Here is a 13188-nt window from a genome sequence, read left to right as displayed (position 1 = left end):
AGAGGAAAGCTAGCCAGAGTCAGCACTGTTGTTGTGTAAGCATACTTGGCCAACAAAGCTGATTCTGAGTGAAAGCCCGCTCTGGGCCCAGGACACTACGCCGCTGACTTCTCTAGTCTCAGAAATACATCTCAGTCATCTCACATGCACATTTGCACCAAGTAATGTACTAACTATAACTGAAATTACTGTGGTGAAATGCCTCACCTCACATGTACAGTTTCACTAATACATCATCCTAACTGTAATGTAAATTATGGTGGTAAAATGCTGCATCACATATGTGCATTTTCAGCAATTAACCTGTTACCATACTAATTAGGAATTGAATCTCAGATGTTGAGGTAATGAATATTTTCATTGTAACTCAGATACTGTGAGAGGGCTCCCTCACCTCATATGCACATTGTGCACAAATCACCTGTGTAAAGTGATCTTATGTCATATAAAGCTGGCTATACCCCTACATATTGTATACCTCTGATCATGTTTAGTCAGCATTCTTGCACCCTTTACACATCTTACAACCATGCTACCACTACTCACAGACCTGTATACACTAAAAACCAGCAACAAAGTAAACACAGTTGGTTGGGCCCATATTCAAATCATGTCCTTTCCTGTAAACGGTGCTATGTAGCTGTAAGGTTTAGCACAGGTTTTCATCTTATACAGAGCAAAATGTATTGTTTCAAAAAATTGTATACAAGCTCATTTGTGTTCATCTGTAAAGGTTTGTACTACTTGTGTCTTTGTATTAGTTGGATGCAGTGGTGTGGAGCCACGTTTCCAAAAGTGCTACCCTGTCCTCGAGTGCTGCAAAGAAACCACATTAATTACATGTAGCATTAGTGATGAAGGATGACCTGTATATCACACAGAGCAGGAGAGGCAGACACAGAAGCCGAGGATAAGCTAGGCTAACGTAGTTGAAGAGGATAGGGCAGCTAAGAGAAAAGTAGCAAAACCGCAAGGGGGCGTGTTGTTAACTGTACGCCTAAATGCACAGTAGCTATGAAACAGTAGCAATGAGAAGTAGAAAGATTTTAAAAAGTAGCTGCAGCTCGGTCCACGCTTAGGAAGACACAGCTTCTTTTTTCCGTTCCAGATGTGTAATGGCGGTTGGCAAGTGAAAACCATAGACTACAAAGTGAAGCGTAAAAACTGCAATTATGGAGTATTATACAAAATCTACACATATTTATGAAGTTGTCATGGTTCCAGTCTCGAACCAGTATACCCAAGAAGTCCTCTGAGAGGTATGGATGACAACTGGAGCAGCAGGGAGGTTTGCAAGTTGAGACAGACAGCTCTCCAATTATAGAAGTAAGATTAAGACTAGTATTTTGAATGTTAATGTGGGCCAAGAGCAGGGCCCTGGGGCTTACACTTTTTGTTGTTGCCCCCACAGTGGCTTGTTGGCACTCGGCAGCTCCTCAGTTATTGCTGCTAGAGGGTTTTCATGGTCTTCATTGGGGATTGGCACTTTGATATATCCAGTTAGCTTGGGGATTTTTCTTAAAAGTTTAGATTCTTGCTGTTATTTATGGCTTTGGCATTTTCTCTTTGCTCTGCATTTGCATATTTCCCCGCACAATTTTGTACTTTCACAAATTCCTGCCACCATCCAAAAGTTGCACTTGCTGTTGACTCATTCATTGGACAATAGGTAAGCCTACTACCTGTTAAGAAATCACAAAGACAGTTTTGTTTATTCAGGCTATTGATTTTTTCCTCCTGCCCCCCAGAGCCCATATCGCACATTCACACACATACACATGGACACAGTGTGAAATACAAGTGTGATTCTTGCTGTCCTCCAGGCCTTACTGAGAACCCTCCTGTGGATGGACCCTGGGGCTAAAGCTATGGTAAGCTGCTTTGAAACATGCAAAGCAAAGAGTAGATAAAATAGCAGAAAAATAGAGTTTAATTATATTTAAAAAAAAAAAAAAAAACAGTCCCTGGGAGAGCCCTTTAACAAACCCAGATGTCTTTATATCAAGCAAGTTACTGGTCATAGAGGACCTCTAGGCTACTAAAACTTCCCCTACTGGCATTTTCTCAAAGTTAATGTCAAGTTATTTTTGTCACGTTATTCCACAAATGCAACTATCTATTTTGGCTTCACTTCAGTACAGCAGACTAAGGTGAAGATGTGCTGCCCATATGCGATTACTGGAAGGACTACCCCACACTTACGTAAGACAATTCTTCTGTCAAGTTTTATTCCAATTCTATCATTTTTCAACATTACAAATATTAGGACATAAATATAGGTCGATATCGATCCATATTTGCCGATAAAAGTGCGCAAGGTGTGCGTGTTATTGTGAATTGTCTCTATTCTTCACTACATCCGAGGTCATGACGGGTTCACTGTTCTCCGGTCGGTGTGTTTGTTCCTCTGCCCCCAACGTGCCGCTCCTTCCTGTGTGGGCGGGGTTTAATAATAAGAAGAGGTTTGTTGAAGTGGGGCATAAAAAACTGGTCCGCAGGAGCACAAGAGAGGCTGTTGTAACGTGTTCAGGCGAGCCAGGGACTCCTCGCCACATATAAAGTTTTTTTTATTTATCTTACGTTGGTTTTTAAAGAGCTAACGGCTAACGTCACTTTACAGTAAACGTTGCGCCGTCGTCCAGTCGGAGCCGTGCGGTTTATTAGCTAAAACAAAGCGGACCCTCATAACAGTTTTAGCTAGTCTCCGCTGCAGGAACCGTTTCTTTTGGTAACAAGAGGACATTTTTGGGACCAATGTTACAATAACACAACAGAAACGACAGCGTAACATCATATCAAGGTAAGACATTGATAAATGTAACTTGAATTTGTGAAATTTGACCAATAACCCGCGTTTAAGGCGACTGAAAACACTGTTAAAAGACAAAAGGACGCAGAAGCAAGGAATGCTTGTCTCCAGGGGTAAAACTTTGGGTGTGGATTAACGATAACCAGCAAGATAACAGTCGGTAGATAGTTTTATTGTAGTCCTTTTGTCTTCACACGCGGTAATGTGTCTTTGAACAAACATGTCATGGGAGATATTTGTCAAGTTTTACTTCAAACACACACTATCAGTCTTAAGATGGGTTTTGTAAAGAAAGTAGGCCAGTGAGTCGCATTGTGGGACCAAACAGGGCAGTATGGATGGTTAAAACACGAGAAGACGGTGTGCTTTACCCCTGTTAACATGTTTCAAATAATACGAGTCAACCACAAAGCTTGTTCCTCTCCTTTATACATTAATTTGACTTTCAATCAAATAGGTGTAGTCTTTCTCAACTTTCTGTGACTCTAAACACGCTCTTAAGAATCTTCTTCTACTACTTTAGCCACATGTGGACTTAATAAAGACTTTATTTAAGAAATGAATAATTAATTTTCATCCATACAAACATCCAACATGTAGTCTATAAATAAATAGTTATCTTTAGGGCACTGACTCTAAAACTTCCGATTCCACTGTTCCTGTTTCTAGAAAGTGAACTGACTAGGTTTAGTTTGTGGAAAAACATGGCCTTTAGCAAAAAGCGAGACATGACATTTGAGAAAAGAGACTCTATGAGGTCTTCAGTTTGCCTGAAATAATGACTTATCCCATCAAAACCCCCAATCAGGACATTTCCTCTCCATTCTTAGAAAGTGAAGGTAGTATTTCAAAGCCATCTGGTCTTCTTCAGGTCCATTTGTCCAACCAGGCAGTTCTCAATTTGCTCTTAGAGAGGAGGGTTTAATAAGACTGCAGATATGGACCAAAAGACATAGCCTTATGTATTTTGGCTGAATGGTGATAGGAAATCTCTTACTTGGTATTTTTCTGTAAAAAAATGATAAATGGTTGTCACAAATCTTGTGTCGTAAACTTTGATATGACTAATAAAATCAAGTGATGACTATAGCTGTTTGATACCTTGGCAATATAATTAGAAGTCTTAGAAGTCCGAGTCTTAAACTTGCATATAGCCAAAGCACTGAGTGACAACATTCAGCACAGCTATGCTCATGTTAAGCTGCAAAACAGTATGAAGGTCTGCAGTGCTAACCTTAATTACAACTTCTCATCAGTTACCAGCAGAACACACTCCATTTTGACTGTTTATAGTGTTCTCTCAACGCAAGACTAGTTGATCAGTGTCACTTTAATGATTTGAAATTATTTGCCTAGAAATATCACCATGCCCAACCCTTAGTTGAGTTCTTGAGCTTCTTCACAGTTTTGATAGTCTTAAGCAAAACGTACATGAAAAAGAAAAACCAAACTCCCTCCCTTGGAGAGCCAAACTTGTAAACATTAGAGTTAAGTCTGACTTGTAAGGAGCACAACCACAGCTGGACTCCAGTCTGGACAGACCATTGTGGACTGTATAAACTGTGGTTGAGGACACTGAGACCAAGACGTGATAAAGACTGCCTCATTGGTTAACCAGAGTCTCTTGTCAGGCTTTGCCCTCTCCTCTGACTCAGTCCTGTTGACTGTGCAGAATGTCAGCTGGACAAGATTGGTCTTGTCTGCCTCGCTCACTTCCTGTAAAGGAATTGCAGCCTGAGGACATGCTTTTTTTTTTTCTCCTGTGTTAAGTTGGAGTTTTGTGCAAACCTAGGTCTGCTCCAGGGTCTAATTTAGCAAGATGGGAATAAAATGCCATAAGTAAATTACTAGTCATGTCTTACTGTTAGCATCATAATGACATAGCAACAGCATGGTATCATGGTGTGAAAACACATCTGTCTTTGATCTGGCACAGTTTGCACAGGCCTCATGCATCCAGATAATACAGACCAGGCCTGGTAATTGTAGACATGAGGAGAGACGTGTCTGTAGACTGTCGACTCCCTGTAGCTCACTGAGTCACTTCCCTTAGTTACATTGTTGTGATGTTTAAACACGGCGAACACGGCTCAGATAGCTGCTAGGAGTGTCCGAGGCGGTCAGAAGGGTCATTCTGCATTACTCAACAACAGGCCCTTACCCCGACTTGTCAGATATGAGTCATGGATGATGCTCGGCTTCCGGTGATAGTCTGATGAAGCATGAAGGAAATGTTTGAGGAAATATGATCACGGTTCAAACATTATCCCTTTATGGTTACAGCTGTTCCATTGAGGTCTAGATGTGCGGTAGAGTGTTGGAAGTTTTAACAGCAGGGACATAAAAAGTGTAAAAACCGCTGAAGGAGATCCAGAAAGGAACATACAAGATAAACAGATAAGAATTCATATGCCAGAATGTTACTGTTACTTAACTCAAGTAAGTCTACCTATTCTGGTCAAAAGTAGACTTTTTTTTCCTACACGTGAGCTGTGTGATAAAACAGCAGTGTGTTTTTGCAGATTGCCCTGGCCTATAAAACCTGCTCTGCAGATGTGAAGAAATTAGTTTGCTTGGTCAAGACCCCACAAATGACACATCAGCAGGGTGTAAGAATTAAATTACAGTTACTCTTTTAACTTTGAATAATAAGAATTATCTCCTTATAGTAATTTGTATAAACCCCTCTATATCATGAGCAGCTCTACAACCGTTGATGAAAGAAGGGGACAACTAGTAACCCGCACAAATACAAACTCTGCAAACATTTTATGAACTTAAAAACAATTGTCAGCACAATTATAGCAAAATCCATATTATATATTGCACCAGTTATGAGATACAGTCTCTTTAAAGTATCTCTCAGTATCTCTGCCGTTACCTGCAATGGTATCCTTTTTTTTTTTTTTCTTTTTTAACCAGCAACGTCCACATTAGCTTCACAGCTGTGTTAAGTTTTTTAGGTTGGGATGCATGATCTGTGATTTTTGTCTGTATCCAGTATGCCAGTATCTACATATTTAATAGGCCAGTATAAATATCAACACTGAGGGGCGCGCAGATGGTCAAGTGGTTTAAAGCGCACACCATGTACACGGGTGGCCTGAGTTTGAGTCCGGCCTGTGGCCCTTCGCTACATGCCTCTCCCCACTTTCTTCTCTGTTTCCAAGTCTATCCACTATCCTCCTCTATCTAATAAGGGCATGAAAAGGCCAAAAAAAATCTAAAAAAAAAAAAAAAAACTGAAATGAAGCTTAGACCTAAGACGTTAGTCCTTGAAATATATTTAAATGTAGTGATGCACCATCTGTTTAACATTGGCATTGTCTGTTGTCGGCCCTATTTATAAAAAAATCAACCATTAGCAAAATAATGTTGAATGAACAGATATCAATTACCAATGTTTATTTGTTGTGTCCAATAGGGCTGGGCAATTAATCACAAATTAGATTAAATCGCGATATGGCCTGCTGCAATTTTCAAATCACAGAAGTTGCAATTTTCTTTAACTTAAAATGTGTCAAAATACCAGTTTAGTAAACCTTTTTTTTGCAGCAGAGGTTTTATGCAGATTATGCAAACATTCAAGTGTCAATTTTTTATATAATGGTTTACAAAAATCCTCCTTTTTGTGTTTTATGTATATTTTTCTTTATTAAAATGAGTGACCTAAAAATGATAATGCCGTTAAACAATGAAAATTACATCACATTTGCAATATGAGCAAAAATAGTTTGCTCATTCTATCTAAAACTGATGAAGCCTAGTGTTACTTCATGAAAGTCATACCCCAGCTGCCATCAGCTGGTCGTCGGCCTCACCTCCCCCACCCTAGCCGCCTCCTTCATAGCTTAAAGCTTGTTGCACCCTCCTATTCAGATTCACGCTATTATGCATTAATTGCTTTTGAAACAATTTCATTGTTTTCAATACACATGGTCTTATGTATGAAATTGTTTATTACATGAATATATTGAAAAATGAATAAGATTAACCCAAGAATAATTGCATATGAAATTGCAATATTTGGGGAAAAAAACGCATTTAGATAATTTTTGCAAATTGTTCAGCCCTAGTGTCCAGTCAGTTTTATTCTGGCATGTCTTGCTTCTAAATCAAAGAAGGTTTTTTTTTTTTACAGGACAGACGAAGTCTGCTCAGAGTCTTACACCTAAAGTAATAAAAAAGCATAGGTATTGACATCAGCATCAGTTAAATTGTTATTTTAATAATTGGCGTTGGCTCTAATTCTTTACAAGAAGTGCACCTCTAAAGTGTAACATGAAGAGTTTAACTAAAAGTTGTGTTTGTCCAACCCAAAATGCAACAACTTTATTTTTACATGCTGCCAATGTTTACAGCTGATATGTTGGTTTTAAATATTGGCCTACATCTTTCATTTGCTGCTGCTGATAATGAAAATGTGGTTTAAAGTTAACGCCTACTTAATACCAATTAATTAATACCAATATTCTAACCAACTACACTTCAGAGATGTTAGAAATCTGATCTTACCAAGTTAAAAATGTACATGTTATTCAAGAAAAGTTTTCTGGCTGTAAAAGAAAGGCTAGTGACTGCTAGGGTTTCAACCAGTTCTGAAATCCAGAAATATATAATTCTCTGTCTACGTCAAGCTGACACATTGAACTCTGAGTTCAGGTTTGAAGGAGGTGGAAAAGGGCCGTATATTTTAGTTACGTAGGTTTTCCACGACACAGTATGGAGCGAGTTAAGGAGGAATGCGTTATCTCATCTCTCCTGGGAGGGCTGAAAGATGGGGATCTCCACCATGTGACAGAAAAAGCCCAAACAGGTCTTACAGATCATTCTTAGAAAATAAACGGCAATCGGTCTTAAAGCCTGGTAAGAATCAGTTGCCTCAGTCTGGATTCTTAACATCTATGAGAAATTAGATTTGTGTAAGTGTGTCTAGCTTGTACATGTGCCAACACGTAAACTATGTCAGAAATGTCTGTAAACTTCAGTCCTCCAACAGGGAAGAGAAAATGTTGGACTGTAAGATGTTGATGAATATTAAGTGATTAATCGTCTTAACTTTTTTATTAAGATTATAGGAGGAGTACTAAAGGTGTTTTACTACTGCCACTGCTAAATAATTTACTGTGTCAGTAAATTATTAGTAACTATAGATAATTAGTAACTATTCAACTGGTTAAACATTGGTATCTTACTGATCAACGCCAACTTAACAGATGAATTACGGTGGAGAAAAGGACAATAAACCTCTCTCATAATCCTTTCCAACCATTTTACAGTCAGCTGGATGTCATCTGGTCAAAATGTGAACACATTCCTTTTCTGTGGCTTTGTCTGAAGACAGATTCACCTGTTGATACACATCTAGTGTGACAGCTCTTTAAGCTCTGTTTCAGTGCTCCATTGCTGCTGATGTCTCGATAAAGGAGGTATTCCTGCGTGTAGGTTTGGTTTCCGTCAGACATGCTGACTTTGCATTGAAAAGCTACAAGCTCTTCCTGATCCTTCAACGGTTTGTTAGGAGGAAAGTGGTGCCTGGGTGTGGTTTCATTAAGGAAATAGAAGCGGAGTCATGCTGAGTTGTTTGGGGACTTAATGGACTGAAAGTGGACTGTGACTTTCAGCAGCAGGTGGGGGCCGTCTGGCTGACCGGGTGGCAAACAGAGCTTGAGGGGGATGGGCATCCAGCTCATTTTGTGGACTACCAGATGACCCACCTTGTGTGAACAATGCTTCGCTGTGGCTCCCAGGAGTGTTGGCACTCAAGGGAAGCACTTTTCATTTGACTACTTGGGGATGAAATTCTTTGCTGCCTGGGGGCAATTGAAATGGTTTGCTCATACAAAAATATATCAATAAAAATATGTTCTTTTTTTGCTGCATAGTTTGATCTGAATTCTCAAGGGAAAAGTAAGCCCAAGTATGAGAAATGTTAATTCACTTTTTTCAGCCCAGTGTGCAGCTAAATTGAACACTAAAGCCTCTATTGAGATGTTGAAATGGTGAATTAAGATTCATGCAAGAATCACATATTAGTTACAGTCTGAGATTATCAGATTGCTGGTTATCCAGATGATTAGATGGCTCATAGATCAGTTATGTGTATGGCCATGTGATATTTCAGTTTTTCTTTATTAATGAACTTGCAAAAATGTCTACAATTCTGTGTTTTTCTGTAAAAATGGGCTGCTGTGTGTACATTAGGGCTGAACAATTAGCAAAAATAATCTAATTGCAATTTAATGCACAGTCATTTTTAGGTTCCCCATCTAATGTGTTATTAAACAAATACAAGCAATAAATCATTCTTTATTATTATAACTATCACTATATTAGATAAATTAAACTTTGGCTAAATAATAAAAAAAAAAAAAATTAATTGCAATTTTGGATCATATGGCACATTTGATATCAATTGCTATATTGAAGAGGATGAGAATTTCTTTGTTATTCTTGTTTTGAATAAGAAAAATGCATACATGAAGAAGAAAAATAGTATTTTTGTAAAACAAACAAACAAACAAACAAACAAAAAACCACAAAAGAAACGTGAATGTTTGTATATGGTGTAGAGTAGTAGTTCTCAAACTCCGAGGACCCCTGGGGGTCCACGAGCCACAGCCTGGGGGGTCCGGGAAATAATTCAGAATAAATTATTAAAGTAATGCCATGTAATTAAAAATCAAATAGATACATATAGGGACCACAGAGCCATACAACAACCATACTAAACCAACCACTCCCAGCTTTAATTCAGCTTTAGGCCTATAAAAACTCAGATATGATTGTGAGATATCATGTAAATCAATCACTCATCACACATTAAGAAAGCACAGAGTGATTCTTATTTGGCTGCTCAAAGGTTCGCAAAAAGTAAGAAGCCTCACTCTGCTACACCAGAGCTTGTATTGAGGTTGAAGAGTTTAAAATACCGTATCTTTGAGGATGGCACTTAACATATGTTTAATCAGACTGAGGGTTATTTGGGGGTCCTTGGAAAATGTTCTGCCCTGTAAGGGGTCCCTAGCCCCGAAAAGTTTGAGAACCTCTGGTGTAGAGCATAAACCATCTATTGCAAAAAATATTGTATCTGGTATTTTAACACATTCCAGGTTAAAGAAATATTGCACCGTCTGTGATTTGAATATTGCAGCAGGCCATACTGTGATTTAACCTAATTTGCAATTAATTGCCCAGCCGTAGTGTACATTGATGAGGAAAAAATCAACTCAAATGATTTTAGCAAATTGCTGCAAATTAACAAAGAGTGAAAAATTTAATGGGGTCTGAATACTTCCCATACCCACAGTAGCATCTAGGGCTTTTATTTTGAAGGTGGGAAAACAGAAATGTGGTGCTTTGTTTTGGTGAACCTTTGACAGTGGTAAGACAACATTTCTACCTCAGTGTAAAAACAAGTGGTAGTGTAATGTTTCAAAGATGGCTAATGATATCAGTGCACCACTAAATCCACTTTGTTAAACAAGCTCTGTTCAGTGAAAATGGTTAAAGAAAACCCAGAAAATCTTCCTGTCAGACATTCCCAGCACTTTGTCAGGTTCTGTTATTTCTTGGTCTCTGTCCTTGTCAACCCTAGTGACAGAAAAGGAGATGGAAAGCATGCAAGGGAAGCAGCAAATCTACACTGATCTCCCATTTCAGACACTTGTAGTAGAAAACAGTTGATCATGTTACAGATGCTTTCTTGCTTTGTGGTCTGTTATGACACAACTTTAGGTTGTAGTGATTGAATTTTACTGTTTGATGTGGCATGTGAGAGTTGCACCAACATGACTGAGACCGGCATTTCATTTGTCAATGAATTGTATTGCTTGATATAATCCACATTGCTTCAATCGGGTATCTTTATGTATTTGAATTTACTTATTCATGCCTCTGTAATATAAAATGACTGTAATAGTTGTAAGGATTTCTACTTTTTGTTGTCTTACCTTACAGCCCGAAATAGGCAATTTAAAGGCATTATCTAGAGGAAATGAAGTGCACAACTAGCAGATGAATTTAAATGGGGATAATTATTTGGTCTGGTCTACTTTGATTCTGTGCATAGTTCACTTGCAGCAGTAAGTTTAATGATGATTTTCTTTTGTAGTAAGTCATTTTTTTTTGAGTGTTGCACTTAAGAAAGATGTGCAGGGAAATGCTTTCTTGATGTTACCACCCAGAATTAAATAAATAGAAAGTACAGGAAAAGCGTTGTCAATAACAGAGATAAACAAAGCATAAAGAGTCATCAGTGGTGGAAAAACGAAGTCAGCTGTGAGCTTAGTTTGTGGTTGAGTTTAGGGGTTTTTTTGGTTTGTGTTTAAACGATCCTGTACAACACTGTTCATGTTTCTATTGTTATGTGGGTGTTGGATCAATACGCGCTTCTCTTTTCATGAGAAAATGGCACCAACAGGGTCATTAATACTCCTTGTGGTAACCTCTGATCGCAAGAAACAAGGAACCACTATGAAATCTCCCTGAGTTGTGGTGGATTTTTCAAGTAGTACAAGTACTACTTTAAGTAGTTTAATTTGCTCTGTGCATGCAGAAAGAGGAACTGTCAACCTTCTTCTTCTTTTAGTGATGAATTTTAACCTCTACTTGAACTGAAAATGAGGCATCAGGCTACTTGAAATAACAGAATTTGTTTTGACACTGCTGTCAGCAGAGAAACTTTTGTATCAGCTGAATATTTCAGTAGGAAGCACTTCCTATAACTACTATTTTCATGGGAAGATTTATCATTAAAGGACATATGGAGGGGTGCAGAAATATAATGCAACCAAAACAGGTGCCATCTTAAGTTAATAAAATACCTTGTGTTCATAGTACTTGTGATTGTTTCTTTACAAGAGTATATTGATACCATAAACTAGATCATATGGAGGAACATGAAGAGGCCTCTTTACTGAACCGTGGTCACCCCCAGTCTAAACATGGACTTTGTGAAGGATTACTAAATGCTCACAGATGTGACTCTCTGCCACCTTTAGACAACTCCAGGCTTGCCTGTTTAAAACCTTTTGGGCTCAACATGGGGGTCAGAAAGACTGATAATACAACTTCTTTAAAGGACCCGCATACTAGCTGCATCATAGCCATAAATAGACAGTCAATAAAAATGTTATCTAATAGCTAGTGTGACCTTATCAACAGGAAGTCTCCAGCCACAGACTTTGCATAATGAGTTTCCTTGATTGATAAAGTCAATAAGCTGCTGTGTCCTCATCACTAATAGGAGTAAATAGTCAACAAAGATGCAGAGTTGATTTGTGCTTGGGTGGTCCAAGTACGACCCTGTTGAGGGAAATCCAAGCTGTTTTTAAGTCTCATTTTTTTTGTGCCATTTATGCCTTTATGTAAAGGAGACAGGACAGTGGACAGTGCTGGAGATCAGACAGAGAGAGAGAATAGGAAATGACATGCAGGAAAGGGCCACAGGTTAACTTTAAACCTGCATCCCCTGCAGCCTTGAGCATGTCAGTTTTTGCAAAAAATTGTTAATCCGATTATTTTTAACTGAAAACTGAGATGCTGATTATCATATATTAGGGATGTATGTAACCTGACACGTCAGATGGATGTGTTTCACACATCCATCTGGGAAAGCTTCAGTAGGAAGCATTTGGGAAAAGGCAGAGGCTTTGAAAAAACTTGGAGTGTAATTGGATGAACGTTCTGTCTGTCACATCTCTACGGGCCAATCAGAGCAACAAAACATGTGATGTAGCAGGTATTGAGATGTGTGTGCCCAGCTATGGGCAATAACGCAAAACATGGCAACTATAGACATGTAAGTACTCTACTTTTGTACTTGTTGAAAAGACAACAACTCACTGCTGTTCTTTGTTCTTCTTTTAACGAAGAAATGTTGTCAAGTTCTGATAAAACTTACACTTTAGCAGCATCCACACTAAGCTCTTCTGCCATAATCGCACCAGCCTCTTGCTGCTGCTTGTTTACGTCACGACTCTGCCGTGCCCCTCGTTGCTGATTGGTCCTGTCACTTTCTAACCGGGCTCAAATGGTTGAGATGGGAGCTTAACAAGATGCATTTGCCAGTGAGAAACAAGGAAATGGGCATATCCATCTGCTTTGCAAGGTTAGGATGTATAGGTATTATACTTAACCTTGCAAAGCAGATGGACAAACCGTTTTCTTGTTTCTCACTGGTGAATCCATCTTGCAAAGCTCCCATCTTAATGTTTGGGCCTGGTTAGAAAGTGACAGGACCAAACAGCGATTAAGGGCAGTGCTTTCAGGTGCAGCGGCGTCGTGACATAATCAAGCAGCAACAAGAGGTTGGTGCCACTATGGTGGAACACATTAGCGTGGATGCTGCTAAAGCGCCAGTATTATCAGAACCTAAC

The 13188-nt window shown here is 38.8% G+C and overlaps 1 protein-coding gene across 2 annotated transcripts in view; it reads left to right on the top strand.

Annotated features, from left to right (window-relative positions):
• Window positions 1-2458: 2458 nt before the first annotated feature.
• Window positions 2459-13188, top strand: part of LOC121519751 (integrin beta-1-like) — a 40048-nt gene continuing 29318 nt past the window's right edge. The window contains exon 1 of one of the 2 annotated variants that reach the window (XM_041802621.1): window positions 2459-2800. The gene's annotated coding sequence lies outside the window, so the exon portion shown is untranslated. The remainder of the gene's footprint in view (window positions 2801-13188) is intronic. The other variant, XM_041802622.1, reaches the window with a different exon arrangement.

Source organism: Cheilinus undulatus, linkage group 13 (assembly GCF_018320785.1).
Source record: "Cheilinus undulatus linkage group 13, ASM1832078v1, whole genome shotgun sequence".
Classification (NCBI taxonomy): Eukaryota; Metazoa; Chordata; class Actinopteri; order Labriformes; family Labridae; genus Cheilinus; species Cheilinus undulatus.
The sequence above is the reverse complement of the archived record's forward strand: the minus strand, read 5'-3'. Positions and strand labels throughout refer to the sequence as shown.